Source organism: Puntigrus tetrazona, unplaced genomic scaffold, assembly GCF_018831695.1.
Source record: "Puntigrus tetrazona isolate hp1 unplaced genomic scaffold, ASM1883169v1 S000000335, whole genome shotgun sequence".
NCBI classification, from domain to species: domain Eukaryota; kingdom Metazoa; phylum Chordata; class Actinopteri; order Cypriniformes; family Cyprinidae; genus Puntigrus; species Puntigrus tetrazona.
This window is the reverse complement of record NW_025047994.1, coordinates 49,186-65,020: the sequence shown is the minus strand read 5'-3', so window position 1 is coordinate 65,020 and position 15,835 is coordinate 49,186. Positions and strand designations below refer to the sequence as shown.

At 39.5% G+C, this 15,835-nt stretch overlaps 1 pseudogene; it reads left to right on the top strand.

Moving 5' to 3' along the window:
• Positions 1 to 4,356: 4,356 nt before the first annotated feature.
• On the top strand, positions 4,357 to 8,516 carry LOC122333674 (annotated as a pseudogene).
• Positions 8,517 to 15,835: the final 7,319 nt, after the last annotated feature.

Genomic DNA, 15,835 nt, shown 5'->3' with positions numbered 1-15,835 from the left:
AGCTTTGACAATAATCAGTTATATTAGCGGCACCGAGGACCCCAAATAAAATTCTGCGTAGGGCCCCAAAAGGCTTGGGCTGGCTGTGTGCACATATATCTCTCGTTCTCACACTCTGTCTTTCTTATTCACACACACACACACACACACAGAGAGATATAGTACTCAGTTATAGCTTTTGTCACTTCTATCTCCAAATGTTAACTCCAAAAGTGCCATCAAACGTAAGCCATTTTCTGCGGAAAATCTCCTCACATTTCTTGCATCCTTTTGGTCCCTCACTTTCTTGTGATGTCTGGCCTTGTTTTACCCCATCTGAAATCATAACTGAGTAGGGTCCATTTAGTATGTGCTAAAGCAGATTTGACACGCTGTCAAAGTCAGCGCTGTTGTCATTTGACCCCATCCGGGTATTGCGATATGATTCTTCAAGGTCTCAGTGAAAAGTCTGTAATGTAGTTTGTTTCAAATTTCTCAATGATGGCGTAAAAAGATACACAATCTGACCGATGACGCTCACTCGGGGGCGGGTCTGTGTGAAGCGGAGCTGTCAATCAACAGTCGTGGGAGGGGCTTCCGGCAGTGTGACGTCACACGGCCAGGCGGCTCCGTGTGAGAAAACAGAAATCATCCGAGGTATCATTTGATCAGCAACTTTTGTTTTTGCTTTTGCTTAAGTCTGATTGAGTTATAATAAAATATTATTACATTTACAAAGACTGACTTCTGTTTTATGTATAGTAAAATCTATTTTACTCCTATATCGTTCAGGATTTAGTGTCATTCTAATGATTATAATATACTGATTTACTGCTTGTTATGAAATCTGTTCATTGTAACTTATGCCATATATCATAATTAATTATATAAGACATTTTGTAGGATTCTTTGATAGAAACTTTCTTTTGATCTCCCTATGTCCTTGTGTAATATTTTAAAAATAAAAGGCAAAAATAACAAGTATATTATATATACTTACAGTATATTATATATACTTACAGTATATTATATATATATATATATATATATATATATATATATATATATAATATTCAATCTTGTAGAAAATAAAAATTGGTTGCAATTTACAGTTAGTCGTGAGTAACCATGAGGGAATCACTTTAAGTCATAAACACTGCGGGAATCTTAAGAGAGTGCAACGCAAACCTTTTGTTAGGCTGTTTGTTTTGGGGGAAGGGGCTGCATTTTAAATGCTCTCCTTATAATGGCATGTTTCCTCATAAATAATTAGCAGACCGACAAAGAAGACTGCAGATGGCCCTCCAGAGCGAGGTAAGATGAAAATAGCCGTATCTGTGCGGAGATGGAAGGCAGCGAAGAAGGGAAAATTTCGTCTTTGGATCGAATCCAACCCTCGGTTCTCTGGTTTCGGTTATAAAAACAAACAAAAACCAAATATAGGTTTAAATGGAAACACGTCGTGACCAAGTTCAGTTCTCAAAGAAAGCCCTCCGAGAATGAACTGTTCGGCCAAGAGCTGAAAGCAGGTAAGGACTCTGAGGATCTCAAGTTCACTTGATGAGTCCTGAACAACCAGATGCTGCTTACATCCATTTGTAACGCGCCCATTAACTCTAACTCCATTTGTCATGATGAGAAGACAGATCGAGGCCAAAGAGGGCTCTGCTTTCATTATTATTCTTCTGCATTTTGATTTTGAGGTGGAAAAGGGAGTCAAATGGGCATTAGGCACCGCGTCGATGGACGAATAAATAACTTTTACAAAATATTTTACATAATATTACATTATTAAATTTGCATTTGCTTCAGTACGTTAGTCAACGCACAAAAATATTAGTACACTTTTGAAAAATGTATATCATATGCGATTATGGTATGGCCTCATGTTTATTCATTCATTAATTTATAATCTGTGTGTTTGCTTATTCTAAATAAATGTGTTTTTAAATGTATTTTTCTAAATATTTGAAGTGCATTACAAGTACGCATTCAGTGTGATTACATTTTAGTAAATTAAAAAAAATTAAAAAAGGGTCTAAAAGAGGCCAAACAATAAAAACAGCTCATAGCTTACGGCCTTTTATTCAATTCACGTTAATGTCAATCTATTTATATAGATTTTTTAATTATGTGACATATTCTTTAAGCTTTAAAAAGCGCGCGTCTGTTTAAAACGGAGGTGGTTTCACCTCAACCTTGTCCTCATGACAAATCAGTCAGTCCCCGGTCTCCTCGTGTCCTTATCCAAACACCGAGCCATAATAGGCACTTTTATCAAACCATCATCACATCCGTCCAGCTCCGTCAGTAAGGCTGCATATTTGGCCGAGTTGATCAGATGGTGTTTATTTTGCTGCTTTAGTAAACATGCAGCGCTCTGGATGAATGTGTTCGCAGACACGCACAGTTCACACACACACACACACACACACACACACAGCAGCAGTCCCCCGAGAGCCCGCAGCACCTCCCTAACGGACCCACTGCAACTCCACGCTTCCCATTCTTCATTTCACTTCAGAAACAAACAGACGTATTCAGGTCTAGCAGCGGCCGGGCCTGTGGACCAAATTAGCACAGCTTCACGATGCATATATGAGAAATAACATAAGCTGAGACCATTCGAGTGTGAATGCATTCGGCAGATTCAGAATGCTAGTTTTCCTGTCTTTGTTCTAGACTCATTAGTGAGGCGGCAGTGGTGTTGATCGTGATTAGGACATTATAATTCACGTGTTGAGAGCTGACGAGAAATATATATATATATATATACTTTAGCGTAGGTTAGTGTTCAATTTGGCTTTTATTCAAGAGGAGTTAGGTCTGTGTCGTGCTTTGTTTTTCAAAGGTGTGCTTCTTGCAATCACATGCAATTAAATAATAATGCTCAGTAATTATTTATTACGTATATGTCTAATAATAGATTTGTACGGTATCTTGAGAAAATGCTTGTTTAAAAGTTGCTGTTTCGGTGTGGCTCTTCGACAGTGTACTGCTATGTGATTTTTAAGTTGTTTTTAATTATATTTTGATCATCAAAAATAGATCGATTTAACATCTGCATAACAATAAAACATCTTTGATATACGTATTCATTAAACTGTAAAATGCTGAATTATATTAAGTCTTATGTAAATAAATCGTAATGAAATTTGTGTTCTGTGTACGTTTATTATTTATGTATATATATAAACACATACAGTATATTTGTCTATTTTTATATGCATATAATTTATATTATAATAAATATATTTAATATTTAACATTAACATTTTTGTAAAATATATTTAATGTTTTCTTTGTATATATATATATATATATATATATATATATATATATATATATATATATATATATATATATACACACACACACAGTCACATGATGAATATACACAATACACACATGTAAACAAAAACTTTTATTTCGGATATGTTTAATCATGATTAATCATCTGACAGCACTAATGTAAATGTTTTTAATTGAATTAAAAAAAGTTAAATGACGTAATAAAAGATCAATTGTACTGGAATACTAACTCGTATATGTTAACAATAATTCTATGTAATATTTATATAATTAAATAATAATGATAATAATAACCACCAGAATAATTGTTGTTATTTGTATCGTTATTATTATAATTATTATTATATTTGTTTGGAATATTGCACATACATTTTAAAATACTACCATGTTTTACAAATACAAGTTTTGATCATTTGTGACTCGCGGGGGAGATATTATTACATTTATATTATTTTAGAAAAAAAAATGGGAATATTTTAGAATCAATATTCATTTATTTTATTCTATTTATCTTATAGATAGTATAAAAATGTTGCATACAAATAATATCTAAACACTACATGTTTTATAATTAGGCGACGACTTTACATTTTCTAATTATTTTATACCACGTTATATAAAACGCCTCTCAAGGTGTGTTTTAAAAGGCTGCCTGTATAACGCTTGAAACGAGCAGACGGGTTTGTGGTGGGATGGGACCGGCTCCGCGGGCTCCTCACGAGCGGCATCAGCTGTATTAGCGCAGAGGAGGCGCTTCCCCTTTAATTTGCCCACGCTGTAGAGCGGTAAGGAGTGGTGGCGAGAGCAGCGCAGATCGCCCCAGTCCCTTTGTATGCGCAGCAGCGCCCGACTGCAGCCCGTAGCGCTCGCTCCTGCACGAGAATTATGAGTAAAAGGCGAAAAGTTGGACTTTGACACGAAACGGCTCGCTCGCGCCGCCGCCGCCACTCCCTAAAATGAACGAGGAGAGAACGAGCAAGTAAGCGCGCGAGGAACCCCCCCCCCCCGTGCATAAGCCGATGGATATTTTGCATCTTGAAAGCAACAACTCGGGAAGGTTGACTTTTTATTTAATTTTTTAATTTAAATTTTTTTTTAAAATGCATGCTTTGACGCATCGACGCCTTGCGTGAATGCCTTTAGCACGGTATTGCATGGGCATGCCTTGATCGTCCACCTATAGAGAGAGGAACCCGTTGCCGAAGCATGTCACTGCAGACACCCCGCGCTTGCTTGAAGGGGTTAAAACGCCGATCGCAGCCGGTGTGATGTGTTTTTCGCGGGTGCATGGGATGCATGGGATCTGAATATGTGTCCTGTAATCAAAAGCAGTTGTTCTCGGGCAATTGGATAGCGCGTTAAAAACGGACGCCGTCTTTGCGCAACCCCAAACAAACGGCGAAATTATGACTGGGAACATCTGAAACGTGATGCTCTATGGATTTCTGCCCGTAAGATGAGCGCGTTTGCTCGACAACAAGATGTTGCCACTCCTCAGAGCATCATTTTGGCCAGCAGACCCGAGCGGCCACACGTATTCAGGCGGTTCTCCTCGGTCTCTTGCGTTAAATGTTACTATCTTGTGTAATGTGAGCATGTTTGAGGCGACGCCCAACGCAAACGGCTCCCCTGTTTCTTTGCAGATCTCTATATTGAGTCGAGACAACACTGTGAGGACACGGGGGGCGTCAGATTTTGCTGACCTTAGCATCTTCGGACCGTTTCAATGGGAAGCTCTTTGCGAATAACGCCTTGAGGGAGTCCCTTTCGCCTCGGCTCCGCGCGTTTCTTCGAGGCGCGCCGCTGTATGTTTCCCGTTTGTCCCGGAGGCGCGCGCGGCTGGATTTATTCGCGTCCGGCGCGGCGGATCTGGCGCAGCGGTTGGGAGGAAGACCGGGATCATTGCGGTACCTGTAATGAATGGCTGCTGAAAGACACCACTGACCCTGGCAATGAGACGTTTTATTAGCCCTGCCGGTGCCATGTAAACATAATCATCTGGCAAATGGTTTCTCTGGCGCTTTGGGGACTCTTGATGCTCGCAGGTAAGCTTGCGTAACCTACTCTTGGCTTATTGCAGTAGTTGTGGGTGCTGAGCTCACTGGCTTCTTGGAAGCTTGAAGTAGTTGTTGTTTTTTATTCAAATAGCAAACTGGTTACGTTTAATTAGTCACAATGCAATGATTCACATGCACGTCTGAGGTTTGGATTAACACCTCCAGCTGCAAAAAAAAAAAAATTAAACCATCCTAAGCTTGCTTGCTGGTCTTAGCTGTTTGCTGCTGGGTGGTTTTAGAGCACTTTTCATCCGCTCAGACTGAGTAACCGGGCTGGATCGTCGGCCAAACCTACTGAGCAACAGCTTAGGCAGCTTGAGACCAGCTTGAGACCAGCCTAGCAAACTGTGTGAGGCTGGTTTAAGCAGTAGGGACACTGGCAGCCGAAAATTCTAATATTGATCAGAATTTGGATATATTACCATTATCCACGCATTAAACTGATATTAACAAATATTCTGGATTCTGTTCATCTGAATATGCCTAAGTTGTATGCCAAATGATCCAATTTGGAAATTTTGGATCATGTAAGTATCACCTTATGTATCTTATATATGCGAATTGTAATTCTACATACATTTGTAAAAAAAAAAACTCATGCTATTAAAGAAACACATTAGTGGAGCAATTTAGCTCTGGGTTCCTCTTAATTCATTACATTTAAAATACATTTGAAATCAATTATTTTTCTAATAATAATAAATCCTAAATGGTACACACAATACAGACCTTAATAGGAAATTATGTGCAAATCAACGAGACATATATGTTTATTAGATATATTTGTATTACCTACTGACTGGGGAACTAAGGCAGACAGTGTTGCATTTCTTTGACTTTTCTGTCTCAAGCAGTCTTGCTGTCTTGGCAAAATGCATTTGGGGAGGTTTTGAAATATCTAATTATGATTTAAGTGCACTCAGGCTGTTATTAGATTTACAGTGCATAATTGAATCCTAAGAGGAATGATACAGTCTTGCCATGGCAAGTATTGATCTACTTGGCAGATAAAAGCAACTACAATGTGTAAAGTGGTCAGGCTGACTTCTCCATGTGATTGATAGGTGTTTTTAGATGCCCTGGTTTTCTAGAGCCACACTTTATGTGTATTTCCTCAGCAGTGATGCTTTGGGTCCTTGTGCAGTGCTTTGAAGTTTTCACTTTCATTTCAGATTTGACGGTGTTTGAATAACTTGCTATATTAGTTCAAAAACAAAATGAGCGCTTTATGCATTGTGTTGCAGAATCCAAATAGACTCACAGTAGAGCGGAACGACTGCATGTCTGTCAAGCACATTGCATTCTTGAATGCATGTTTGCCTGAGTAATCTTTTCTTCTGTTTTATATTTCTTCCAGTGTTTGCAAGAGGGTGGTGCTAAGGAGTGAAAGAAAGCCCCGAATTTCTTTCCCACAGATTTTTAGAGGCAACACCTTCGCGTCCTGACCCCAAACTGCAGGTTGCATTGGTTCACAGCATGACTGTTGCCACAGGCGACCCAGTTGATGAAGCCGCAGCTCTCCCGGGTCAGCCACAGGACACGTATGACCCGGAACCAGACCATGAGTGCTGCGAAAGGGTGGTCATTAATATCTCTGGCCTGCGTTTTGAGACGCAGCTCAAAACTCTGTCCCAGTTCCCAGAGACATTGCTCGGGGACCCCAAAAAGAGAATGCGCTACTTTGACCCCCTGAGGAACGAGTACTTCTTCGACAGAAACCGCCCAAGTTTTGATGCCATTCTCTATTACTACCAGTCAGGCGGCAGGCTGCGGAGACCTGTCAATGTGACACTGGATATTTTTTCTGAGGAGATACGTTTTTACGAGCTCGGGGAAGAAGCCATTGAGATGTTCAGGGAGGATGAAGGATTTATTAAGGAGGAGGAGAAACTCCTGCCAGAAAATGAGTTTCAGAGGCAGGTGTGGCTGCTCTTTGAGTACCCTGAGAGTTCAGGGCCTGCCCGGATTATTGCCATCATTTCCGTCATGGTCATCCTCATATCTATAGTCAGTTTTTGCCTGGAGACACTTCCCGTGTTTCGCAGTGAGGAACTGGACCCCCACAAAACGTCCAGGAGCTCCAACTCAACAAGCAGCTACACCTCCACCTACTTTACTGACCCCTTCTTCATCCTGGAGACCCTTTGCATCATATGGTTCTCCTTTGAGTTCCTGGTGCGTTTCTTTTGCATGTCCCAGCAAAGCGGGCTTCTTTGTCAATATCATGAACATCATTGATATCGTGGCTATAATACCTTACTTTATCACCTTGGGCACCGAGCTAGCAGAGAAGCCGGAGGATGGTCAGCAAGGCCAGCAAGCCATGTCACTTGCCATTTTGAGGGTCATCAGATTAGTGCGAGTCTTCAGGATCTTCAAACTGTCCCGGCACTCGAAAGGGCTGCAGATTCTCGGGCAAACGCTTAAGGCCAGCATGAGGGAGCTCGGTCTGCTCATCTTCTTTCTCTTCATCGGAGTCATCCTGTTTTCCAGTGCCGTCTACTTCGCGAGGCGTGATGAGGCTGACTCGCAGTTTATTAGCATCCCTGATGCTTTCTGGTGGGCCGTAGTCACCATGACGACTGTAGGGTACGGTGACATGGTTCCAACGACCATCGGAGGCAAGATTGTGGGATCCCTGTGCGCTATCGCTGGTGTGCTGACCATCGCCTTGCCCGTGCCCGTCATAGTCTCCAACTTCAACTACTTCTACCACAGAGAGACAGAGGGTGAGGAACAAGCCCAGTACCTTAACGTGACCAGCGTCCCCAAGATAGACTCCTCTGAGGACCTCAAAAAGAGCATGGCGGGTCAACCATGAGCAAGTCTGACTACATGGAGATCCAAGAAGCTGTGAACAACAGCAATGAGGACTTTCGAGAGGAGAACATCAAGACCGGCAACTGCACCCTAACCAACACTAACTATGTTAACATCACCAAAATGCTTACAGATGTATAACCGCATTGAACTGCCTTGACGAAGAAGGTGAGATGAAGTAGGGGATTGCAACCCCCCCCCCTCCTCGGTTTTGAAGGCTTCAGTCGCCTCATGCAAGAGTTTCAAGACGGGAGAATTGAAATGTGTCCATTTGAGCGAAGGATCGGTAAAGAAGACCTCTCCATCATTCCATCCTCATCATTCCCTGTCACAAGTTCTGGAAAACTTGATCGGGAGGAGGACGTTGTTTTGCATCCTCGTGTTCAGTGTCTGCATGGAGTTTGTCTTTTCTATGTGACTGTTCTAGTAGTCGTTCTGCTTGCAACAGTAGCCAAATCGTAGCCTAACCTATAGATGCAAGCGTTACATAAGAGGGACCAATTCCTACTCCCATTTGCCCATTCACTGCCAACCTGAGGACCCCTTGAGTGTATTTGTACCTGGGAAGAACAGCAATTTTGTCACTCCAAATTGATAAGTGGCTTTAAAACACGGAGGAGTTGATGTATATTCGTGAAGAATCACCACGGAGGATGTATTTTTCTGTGAATGCACAAAACGCTGCCTGTCCTGCCAGCCGCAATAGCGTACCACGTGAGGTATCTAAAATTGTTACATTCCATCTTGTGATGGAGAAATACATGCATGACCGATATCGGGGGCTTGAAAAGTCGGTTAAACTGCCACTTTTCTCTATCTCTACGACCATTTTTCCCTCTTTTGCTGCCTAGGATCTCAGTGTGTCCCATGTTAGAGTTAACAGACCTGAAATAGGAACGACGGTTGTTTTGAAGTCGCCCATTTTTCCATCGTCGTCATTCCACTATACTGCATGAGCAGCTGCCCTCCATTGCATCATTTCCTCATGTCACTTACTTTTCCCAGCATTGTAAACTTCCGAGCATTCCATGTGTATGAGAAATGTCTTTTGTAACAACGATCTACTCCCTACAAAGCGCCCTGACAGGGGCTGCGGGAGTGTAGATATTTTACTGTGACATTGCAGCCAACAACAGCAAAACTCACTAAGTCAGGTCACCAAAGATGAAGTTCACTGCCGTTATTAAATGCATTTTTATGTTCTTTTTACATTTTAGTGCCATTTCATGGTGCATCCTGCTCATAATATGATGCTGGAGAATTTGGATAAAACGATGCTTCCTTGAATAGCTTTTTGTAAGAGATGATAGGAAATATTCTACTACTTTTGTGGTGCATGTCTGGTACACATTCCTTGTAGCATGCATGTAGTAAGAATGATACTTACGAAACTAGGAATAAGTATTCATATCTTTATCAATATAAATATTTTTCTCTGTGAGATTAACGGTATGTGCAATATTATAAATGCTTGTTCTTCGTTTTGAGGTCGCAAGATTTTGCAAATTGTTTTGTATGTTAGTAGGCTAATACATTAGATATAGTGTAATAGCCAACTTTCAGGGTCGAATACCATCAAGGTTGTTCATATCTTGGTTTGGCGGGAGAGAGAGATGCACCAATTAAAACGAGCATTTCAAAGCATCACATTTGGATATGGGGGGAACTAACTCTGCAAAATCTCGATTCCTGATTTAATAACAAGGGATTCTCATGATTTTGTGGTACATTTGACACTTCTATTCTGTAGCTTATACTGCATTGATGTTAAAGACCTCATGAAATCAACGCTTTCGCTCATCCAGTTCAGTTTGAGGCAGAGTAGGCCATTCTTTATTTTTAAAGTATATTAAGATATAATCAAAATTTTTAAGCCTTTTTGAGAACATTAAGCCAAATACAGATTATATCCTCTATTTAGGGACACACACACAAAAAAAAAAAGTCAGTGCTCTGGAAGTCTCGTTCTCAACTAGTTCTGACTGGTTAGTCCCCAGTTAGCCCCTGCTGGTAAATAATGTAACTACACCATTATGCATATGCAAATGTATATATCTCCATTAAAATGTAGCCATGTGTATTTATGAAATCCTATTTTTTTAAGCAACAAATAAATCACAAAAAAATTAATTTAATTGTTTTTTACACTTGTATTTATTTATTTATTTATTTATTTAATATGGTTTTTTTCTCTAGTTAACATTGTTATTTGTAAAACCATTTCATGGGGTCTTTAAAGTGGAAAATGGTAGGTTTTTTTTGTTTGTTTGTTTTTTAAAGTGGTTCAGGACCTATGCAATTTATAGTTAAGAAGTAAATAAAAAAGCTCCGGTAACTAAACGTTACATACCCTTCCACCCCAGTTTAAACACGCCGATCTGCCCAAGGTTTGTCTCAGAATTAGATTCACTCCACTGCCAAAACACTTGGCAGATCTCCCTGCCGCTATGTTTGCTGTTATGCTGGCCGAATGAGATGTAGGCCTCCAGCCACTGAAGCTACGCAAATTCTCTCCGAAAACTTTAAAAAGCCTCTCAGTGAGGCAGTACTGCCATATCCAGGAGCGTGGTGCGCCGTTCACTCCATCCTTTCCAAATGCAAGACTTCTTAAACTAATAACACTTTTATTTCCCCCTGCCCCGGAGCTTCGACGACTGAGGGTCGGGGTACGCTAAGCCATGCTACCTGCTTTCACCAGCTTTAAGGTAATGTTTAGAGAAAGCAGAGGTTGCTTAAGGTCATTTGGAAAAGCGAGCGACGTATCGCAGACGTTACTTTTATGTTTAGCCTTAACGAGCGAGACACTGAAAAGATACTTGAAGTCAACATGAAATGGTTCGCAACCCATTTTAGAGTGTGAAAAGGAATTGACGTACTCTTCGTAGTTTAAGGCATTTATTCATGCATAAATTTAATTTGCATCCATTCCTTCATAATTAAAAAAAGCATAGTTTAGAACTGCAGTGGGTTTTTTCGTCCTCCTCTCATACTTACCATCGTATCTCGTTTTAATGACTGTATATCCTACATAACATACGCCACTCTGAGGAAGCTTGTCAATCGCCTCAGGAAAACCGACTTTATCGATGTTACTTCTTTTCAGTGTGCGTTGTCGAATGCATGTAGAAGCCCTTTTATATTGGATGTCCATGCATAGGACACGAGCCCTTTCACACTGCCAGGGCTTCAGCTCGTCTTCGAGACGAAGGAACTCTTCATAAGATGTCGCGAGCGTTTAATAGCGAAATACGTCGACGCTCTCAAAGCATCGCGTTTAACAGCGCCTCCATAGCTGCCTCGTTCTGTCCGAAATTGCGAATATATCGTTTTGAAATATATTCACTACGACAGTCCGTCTGTACATTTGTAACACTCTAGAGATTTCGAAATACTTTTAACGCCTGCAAGCGAGCTTTGTGACGATGCTTTCGAAGAACCCGCTGCTTTCATCGTTGTCTTAACACAAGCTATAGCTTTATAAAGACCTCCGCCGTGTTACGCAGTTTCTTAATAGTCGACAAATTCACAGCTGCAATTATATCCTTTAAACCTTATCCAAATCTAGATGTATTGTAGTATTAGTATACTTCATATACGTTAAGCACAAACACTGAGGGGAAAAAAAAAAGAACCTGTAATTGTCATAGAAGCTTTGCCTATCGATTATTGCGGTATGTAACTGTATCAGCAATCAAACCACGCCTTTCTATCTAATCAATATTCAACTGAATGTCATTACAGGCTTTACTGTTCACACTCAGGCATGATTTATGGATTTTAAATAAGCCCTCATTTGCTATAAACATGTACATGCAATATGGAAATACAGTGTATATAAGGATGGGTGGACGAATGGACAAACGGATAGATGAACAGACCAAGACTGAGAGGACTGATGAGAAGATGTGATTCAGAAACAGGTCATAACTTGAGGTGCTTTGGGGTTGATGGAGCTCTGAGCTTTGAAGGGAAAGTCAGGCCTTGTTCACACTGCGCAGTAATCCGGTTTGTTTTCTAAATCCAGTCGTCCGTCTGCTGTTTTTAAAGTGACTGGATCTGTTTGTTGAGGTACTGTATATTACTGTGTATCGCTGTCTACGGTAATGACTTTAGCGTCAGCTACTGTCTTTTTAGTCATATACTGTGTATTTAATTTATCCAATGCATTCATTCATTACGTAGCATATAATAAATACCACATAGTTTAATACACGGAGTAAAAAAAAAAACATGGGTGAGCTGGAGTATGAAAATGATTGAAATCGGATCCGTCTGTTCACACCATTGCGAAAAAGAAGTGTACTTAAATGTATTTAACGTGAACTTCAAAACTATAAAAAGTATATTTTTTACACATGTACACTTGCAGAAATGATATATTAATATCTGAACCTGCAGAAGAGATTAATATTGTTAATGTCTGCACTTGCAGATATTATTTAGTAGATAAATGAAATAAAAGGCCACTTAAGTGTACTTAAAGAAAGTATAGTATCATTAGTGTTTCTTAAAACGCTTAAATAGTTTTAAGCGCACTTTGTGAGGTTACGGTTGTTTAAATAACTGATTTTAATAATACTTTGTCATGCTTTAAAGTACGCTTCTTTTGTATTTAAATACGAAGTATTTGATAATACTTTGAACTGCGGAATGTTATTTAATATTTAATTTAAAATGAATATATTTCGCGTTTAATCAATTTCAGCTTTAGCATTGGATATATGGCGCAAATACATTTTAAAAGCTTTTATGGAAATTACTTTCAAATGTATATTTCAGTTCACCTTAAATGTAAACCTATTATATATAATCAAAATGAATCGCATCCAAAAATATGTTTACATGTACTGTGTATATTTATTGTGTATATATAATTGCACACACATGCATGTATATATTTAAGAAAAAGTTGTATGTTTATATATATATATATATGTGTGTGTGTGTGTGTGTATGTGTGTGTGTGTGTATATATATATATATACACACATATATACATAAATGATCTAAATATATGTAAAACCTTTCAAAATATGTATTGTGTGTAATTATAACTTTTCAGATGACCTTTGAATGTAATTTGGATCTATTTTGACCTGTATTACTTGCTGCAAAACCAATTTCTGCTGTCCGTGTGAACAAGGCCTTCTGAAACTATGGATGGTAAATGTTTGAGGTCACGTCTGTGGAGATGCTCCTGACGTCAGCAGGGATGGAGAATGAACTGTGCACATCAGCGGATGAGATATTAGGTGTTGGTCTGCATGTGTCTGTGTGTAAATGTGACATTGTCCCCACATTATCATTCAGGAGGCCTGGTTTTTCATTTCTTGTACAGACCTTTCGTTTTCTAGGGTAAAGACAAAAACTGAGCACAATAATACAACAAAGAGAAGAACCGAGAGACGGAGGACTCAGTACATTCTCTGGATGTGATACATGTCATGCACTTTACAAGGACCACTGGACGCTAATGCTAAACCTAAAAGACAATCTTGGAAAGAGAACAAGAGATGCATCTTTTCCTTCCAAAAGATTATAACTGTAAAGAGATCTATCAATAATGATTATGAGGATGAGTATATTATAAATCATAATAAGCTTACAATGGCTCGTGATTATTTCTGTGTCTCTTTTCATTTTGGGATGGTGGTGATGTTGGCGATTAGTAGTTACTGGTTCTTTTATCTCATTTATTTTCATTGTTATTCACAGGCTTAATGTCACGTGACCAGAAACAGTGAGTTTAGATTTTGTTTCCCTTTACTTCAGTGTTTGTTTTGTAATATTTTCTTACCTAAATTAATGTCATTTTATTATGTTTCACATGCTCAATGTCACAAATTTGCCTGTTAAATAATGAACTAAAATATTGAATCTAGATTTAATGCTATGATTTAGTATATACACACACACTACCAGTCAAAGGTTTGGAAACAGTGTGTGTGTGTGTGTGTGTGTGTCTGTGTGTGTGTCTGTGTGTATGTGTGTGTGTGTGTGTGTGTGTCTGTGTGTGTGTGTGTGTGTGTGTGTGTGTGTGTGTGTGTGTGTGTGTGTGTGTCTGTGTGTGTGTCTGTGTGTGTGTGTGTCTGTGTGTGTGTGTGTGTGTGTGTGTGTGTGTGTGTGTGTGTGTGTGTGTGTGTGTGTGTGTGTGTGTGTGTGTGTGTGTGTGTGTGTCTGTGTGTCTGTGTGTGTGTGTGTGTGTGTGTGTCTGTGTGTGTGTCTGTGTGTGTGTGTGTGTGTGTGTGTGTGTGTGTGTGTCTGTGTGTGTGTGTGTGTGTGTGTGTGTGTGTGTGTGTGTGTGTGTGTGTGTGTGTGTGTCTGTGTGTGTGTGTGTGTGTGTGTGTGTGTGTGTGTGTGTGTGTGTGTGTGTGTCTGTGTGTGTGTGTCTGTGTGTGTGTGTGTGTCTGTGTGTGTGTGTGTGTGTGTGTGTCTGTGTGTGTGTGTGTGTGTGTGTGTGTGTGTGTGTGTGTGTGTGTGTGTGTGTGTGTGTCTGTGTGTGTGTGTGTGTGTGTGTGTGTGTGTTCTAGTGAATCAAGATTTTTACCCCCTTATAATGTTTCATATTTTTTTATTATTATTATTCACATTATCTAAAAATAGTCAATTTAGATTATGTTTGAGATGCAATGCAGTTTTTTTTCTTCTGTACCTAACTGCAATATTTTATTTATTTAATCGTATTTTCTGTTATTTTTATTTTATTTTATTCATATGCTCAGTGTCAGCCATTTGTTTTCCAAAAACAACAAAAAAATGTGTATATTACCAAGCTTAACTTAAAATATAAACTTGGTAATATACCAGATTAAACATTTTATTAGTTTATTAGTGGTGCTTGCCTTTTAAGGCAAAGCACACTATTACTATTCCTCATACTTATTCTTACTTATTAGTGGTGCTTGCCTTTTAAGGCGAAGCACACTATTACTATTCCTCATACTTATTAGTGGTGCTTGCCTTTCAAGGCAAAGCACACTATTACTATTCCTCATACTTATTCTTATTAGTGGTGCTTGCCTTTTAAGGCAAAGCACACTATTACTATTCCTCATACTTATTCTTACTTATTAGTGGTGCTTGCCTTTCAAGGCAAAGCACACTATTACTATTCCTCATACTTATTCTTACTTATTAGTGGTGCTTGCCTTTTAAGGCAAAGCACACTATTACTATTCCTCATACTTATTAGTGGTGCTTGCCTTTCAAGGCAAAGCACACTATTACTATTGCTCATACTTATTCTTATTAGTGGTGCTTGCCTTTTAAGGCGAAGCACACTATTACTATTCCTCATACTTATTCTTACTTATTATTATTATAGATTCCGTCTGATTTTGGTAAGCGTAACTAGTCCACGCAGTTTTTGCCACACACCTGAAACGGGCGTCAAATCGTGCGGGTTATTGTGGAAAGATGTGCTATGACTTTTATAAGCGATCGGGCGTCACGATTTTCGTACGCCGGCTAAAAATCGGGCGAAAAATCCCATAGACTTAACATTGCGCCAAACTTTGACGGATCATAGCGCAGAGCGAGAATATCGCACAAACTTGTAAATCACCAGATTTGAAGACTTTATCAAGCTGAGCGAGAACATACCACACAGTGGGGTAAAAGTTTTACCCTTGGGGGGCAAGAGACCTCAAACTTTTTACTATGGTGAG